Here is a 6,068-nt window from a genome sequence, read left to right on the forward strand (position 1 = left end):
TTTGACTAAGTCAACCCAAATTTTCGAAATTTTTGAGAGAAATAAGGAAAAGATATTTTTTATTTTTTGAATTTTTAATGATGAGAGAGAAAAACATAAAAATGACCCAAAACATAAAAATTTTGGATCAAAACACAAGATGCATGTAAGAACACTATGAATGTCAAGATGAACACCAAGAACACTCATGATGAACATCAAGAACATATTTTTGAAAAATTTTTTATGCAAAGAAAATATGCAAGACACCAAACTTAGAAATCTTTAATGCTTAGACAATATGAATGCAAAAATTCATATGAAAAATAATAAAACACACAAAACAAGAAAACATCAAGATCAAACAAGAAGACTTACCAAGAACAACTTGAAGATCATGAAGAACACTATGAATGCGTGAATTTTTGAAAATTGCAAGAACAAGATGAATATGCAATTGACACCAAACTTATAACTTAACTCAAGACTCAAACAAGAAACACAAAATATTTTTGGTTTTTATGATTTTATGATTTTTTTGTATTTTCTTTTATATTTTTTCGAAAAACATATAGAAAAAAGAAAATAAGAAATCGAAAATTTTTAATAAGAGTTCCAGGAATCTTTCAATATTAGCCTAAAGCTCCAATCCAAGGGTTGGGCATGGCTTAATAGCCAGCCAGCTTTAGAAGATATAAATCAGGCATGTAACAACTGATATTCCAATTAACTTGCCTCTATGCTGATGGTTTTGAAGCCTCAATCCAATTGAGCTAGACATGGCTTTACAGCTAGCCAAGCTTCAACATACTTTGTGAAACACTAGAATTCATTCTTAAAAATTTTGAATAATTTTTCGAAAACATAGAAAAAATTTTGAAAAATATATATTTTTTAAAAAACTTTTTGAAAAAGAAAAATAAAAAGAAAATTACCTAATCTGAGCAACAAGATGAATCGTCAGTTGTCCATACTCAAACAATCCCCGGCAACGGCGCCAAAAACTTGGTGCATGAAATTGTTATCATTAACAATGGCTCCAAAGACTTGGTAGCGCTCTCAAACGTGAACCACACTTAGTCACAACTCCGCACAACTAACCAGCAAGTGCACTGGGTCGTCCAAGTGATACCTTACGTGAGTAAGGGTCGATCCCACAGAGATTGTTGGTATGAAGCAAGCTATGGTCATCTTGTAAATCTCAGTTAGGCGGATAATAAATGTTATGGAGTTTTCGAATAGTAAATAAATAAAATAGAAAATAAAGATAGAGTTACTCATGTAATTCAATGGTGGGAATTTCAGATAAGTGCATGGAGGTGCTGTGTTCCTTCTGAATCTCTGCTTTCCTACTACTTTCATCCAATCCTTCTTACTCCTTTCCATGGCAAGTTGTATGTAGGGCATCACCATTGTCAATGGCTACATCCCATCCTCTCAGTGAAAATGGTCCAAATGCTCTGTCACAGCACGGCTAATCATCTATCGGTTCTCGATCATGCTGGAATAGAATCCCTTGATTCTTTTGTGTTTGTCATCATGCCCAACAATTGCGAGTTTGAAGCTCGTCACAGTCATTCAATCCGGGAATCTTACTCGGAATACCACAGACAATATTAGACTTTCCGGATTCCCATGAATGCCGCCATCAATTCTAGCTTATTCCATGAAGATTCTGATTAAGGAATCCAAGATATATGCGCCCGGTCTAAGGTAGAACGGAAGTGGTTGTCAGTCATGCGTTCATAGGTGAGAATGATGATGAGTGTCACGGATCATCACATTCATCATGTTGAAGTACAACGATATCTTAGAATAAGAACAAGCAGAATTAAATAGAAAATAGTAGTAATTGCATTGAAACTTGAGGTACAGCAGAGCTCCACACCCTTAATCTATGGTGTGTAGAAACTCCACCGTTAAAAATACATAAGTGATGAAGGTTCAGGCATGGCCGAATGGCCAGCCCCCAAAACGTGATCAATAGTCTCCTAAGGTGAATAATAAAATAAAACTGAGACCAAAGATATCTAATACAATAGTAAAAAGTCCTATTTATACTAGACTAGCTACTAGGGTTTACAGAAGTAAGTAATTGATGCAGAAATCCACTTCCGGGGCCCACTTGGTGTGTGCTTGGGCTGAGCTTGATATTTACACGAGCTGAGGCTTATCTTGGAGTTGAACGCCAAGTTGTAACACGTTTTTGGCGTTCAACTCTAGTTTGTGACGTGTTTCTGGCGTTTGACTCCAGAATGCAGCATGGAACTGGCGTTGAGCGCCAGTTTACATCGTCAAATCTCAAATAAAGTATGAACTATTATATATTTCTGGAAAGATCTGGATGTCTACTTTCTAGCACCATTGAGAGCGCGCCATTTGGAATTCTGTATCTCCAGAAAATCCATTTCAAGTGCAGGGAGGTCAAAATCCAACAGCATCAGCAGTCCTTTGTCAGCCTTCTTATCAGAGTTTTGCTCAGGTCCCTCAATTTCAGCCAACGTATAAATTATCCGCTCCTCAATAAGCTAGGCACCAATAGCTTAAATCTTGAGGCATATGCCTGTGGTGTCTTTGTACTAGGATCTGCATGGATGAATAGGTTCTAAGGAGTATTTCAACACTTGGTAACTTGGCTTAACTAGCCTGGGATTATCAACCAAAAGTTCACTATTAAGGGCAACCTAGTTACAAAGTATTTAGTAACCTAAAGAGGTGTTGGGCACCAATGTCTCTAGGATTAAACTTGAGCCAAGTGTCTGTAGTGTCTATGTGATGAGGAGAGGCTTGAGTTAGTAGGTCCGAGGGGTTCTTCATCACCAAACACTTTAAACCATTTGGGTCGGGAGTCTTGATTGAAAATTTATTTAAAAATTTGCCTCAACACAAAGCACTGAGCCACGAATAAAGAATAAGTTTCTAAGTGAAAAAGCAAACACCAAGAATCAAAAAATAACAAGGGTCTTTGACAATGGCCAAAAGCATAGGTTAGGAATTTCATTATCAAAATGGAATCGGCGTTGTAAGTATAGTCCTAACCCAACAAATTGACCATCAATCAAATGTTATCACAATTCAAACCAAATATAAACCAGGAATGTTTAATTCCCCGGTCATTCTCCCTAGGATGTCAAAATATCTCATCAAATATGGACTCATCAATTATCCAACACTTAAACAATAGCATGTCCTCATGCTAAACCAACAAGGAGAATGATCAAAAGGGAAACAACTTATTGAATGAAACTATTTATATGCATGCAAGTATGTATATACTATATATAACTATATATACTATAGTATCTGATGAGCAGATAATTTATATGCTTTTTGGCATTGTTTTTAAGTAGTTTTTAGTAGGATCTAGCTACTTTTAGGGATGTTTTCATTAGTTTTTATGCTAAATTCACATTTCTGGACTTTACTATGAGTTTGTGTGTTTTTCTGTAATTTCAGGTAAATTCTGGCTGAAATTGAAGGACCTGAGCAAAACTCTGATAAAAGGCTGACAAAGGACTGCTGATGCTATTGGATTCTGACCTCCCTGCACTCGAAATAGATTTTCTGAAGCTACAGAACTCCAAATGGCGCGCTCTCAACGGCGTTGGAAAGTAGAAATCTAGAGCTTTCAAGAAATATATAATAGTCTATACTTTATTCGAGATTAGATGACGTAAACTGGCACTCAACGCCAGTTCCATGCTGCATTCTCGAGTCAAACGCTAGAAACACGTCACGAACCAGAGTTGAATGCCAAAAACGCATTACAACTTGGCGTTCAACTCCAAAAGAAGCCTCTACATGTGTAATGCTCAAGCTCAGCCCAAGCACACACCAAGTGGGCCCCGGAAGTGGATTTCTGCATCAATTACTTACTTCTATAAACCCTAGTAGCTAGTCTAGTATAAATAGGACATTCTACTATTGTATTAGACATCTTTGGTCCCAGTTTTAATCTATTATTCATCTTAGGAGACTATTGATCACATTTATGGGGGCTGGCCATTCGGCCATGCCTGGACCACTATCACTTATGTATTTTCAACGGTGGAGTTTCTACACACCATAGATTAAGGGTGTAGAGCCCTGCTGTACCTCAAGTTTTAATGCAATTACTACTATTTTCTATTCAATTCAGTTTATTCCTATTCTAAGATATTCGTTGCAATTCACCATGACGAATGTGATGATCCGTGACACTCATCATCATTCTCAACTATGAATGCGTGACTGACAACCACTTCCGTTCTACCTTAGACCCAACACATATCTCTTAGATTCCTTAATCAGAATCTTCGTGGTATAAGCTAGAATTGATGGCGGCATTCATGAGAGTCGGGAAAGTCTAAACCTTGTCTGTGGTATTTCGAGTAGGATTCTGGGACTGAATGACTGTGACGAGCTTCAAACTCGCGATTGTTGGGCGTGATGACAAACGCAAAATAATCAATGGATTCTATTCCGACATGATCGAGGACCGATAGATGATTAGCCGTGCTATGACAGAGCATTTGGACCTTTTTCACTGAGAGGATATGGTGTAGCCATTAACAACGTGATGCCCTACATACAGCTTGCTATGGAAAGGAGTAAGAAGGATTGGATGAAGGCAGTAGGAAAGCAGAGATCCAACAGGGACAAAGCATCTCCATACACTTATCTGAAATTCTCACCAATGATTTACATAAGTATTTCTATCTTTATTTTCTGTTTTTTTATTATTATTATTCGAAAACTCCATAACCATTTATTATCCGCCTAACTGAGATTTACAAGATGACCATAGCTTGCTTCATACCAACAATCTCCATGGGATCGACCCTTACTCACGTAAGGTTTATTACTTGGACGACCCAGTGCACTTGCTCGTTAGTTGTGCGAAGTTGTGAAGAAAGTGCTGAGTTATAAACGCGCATACCAAGTTTAATGCCATTATTAGATATCACAATTTTGTGCACCAGTATCCTATTAAATTGGTGAAAACAAACAATCAAATTCCCAGGCAAGTATATAGACATATAGGGCTAAGAAAAGAAACAATCCAATGGAACCAAAATCTAGAGAATTGATTTAACTCATCACAATGAAGCAACTTGCAAGAATACATGATAAGAAGTATGGAAACATAGAGTTGAGTGGTCGAACCCTCACTAGGTGTGTATATACTCTAAACGCTCGGTGTTTAGGGTCAATTCACTCAAGTCTCCTTCTAGTCATGATTTCAAGGTTTTGCTTTTCATCTAACAATCAACAAATATGTGATGTGTGAGTGCAAGTATCATGAGGTCTTTAGAGGGTTGTAATGGGGTTAGGTTTAAGGTAGGATAAATATGGCTAAATGGACTAAGAAATTGGATCTTTGATTAGCTCAAGTGTCCAACTCAACCAAATAACGAAATATGCAACCTAACTTCCCAAAATCACACTTTTTATACACATTCATGCATCTTTTTCATCCAAATCCACATATGCACTTCTTAGTAATCATTCTTTTTTTTTCTTTGGGATGACTTTTGTCCCATCTTATTACTATTATTATTTTTTTTTCATTTCATTTTTTTCTCTTTTTCTAGGACAAATGCATGTGGTTAAAGCAAATTGATGATACATGAATGTGCACCCATTTTCCAAAATTTTTTTCAATGCATACCTAATGCAAACTTTTTCATTAACTACCAATGTTTTCCAAAAGTTCCCCCACACTTAAATGAAACACACTCTTCAACCTAAGCTAATCAAAGATGCAATTCAAGGTAATTCATGGTTTTCCACTTAGGGTTGTGATGTGCTAAAAATTGGAACAAAGGGGATTAAGAGGCTCAAAAGGGGTTAACAAAGGTAGATGCAAGGGTAGGTCCATGTGGGTGAGTGAGTTTAATACCAAAAAATGGCCTCCATCATGCTAAATGCATTCAAAACATCAAACATTAGAAATAAAGAATCAAGCAAAACCAAGATTACAATCATAGAAAGAGCATAGCACACAATGAACAAAATTTGTGGTTATAATATGTAACCACTCATTAAAGCTCAAAAACTCACAAGTTATTTTGTTCTTTCTCTCTTCTATGTTCCATAAAAATCATTCA

Source organism: Arachis duranensis, chromosome 5 (assembly GCF_000817695.3).
Source record: "Arachis duranensis cultivar V14167 chromosome 5, aradu.V14167.gnm2.J7QH, whole genome shotgun sequence".
NCBI classification, from domain to species: domain Eukaryota; kingdom Viridiplantae; phylum Streptophyta; class Magnoliopsida; order Fabales; family Fabaceae; genus Arachis; species Arachis duranensis.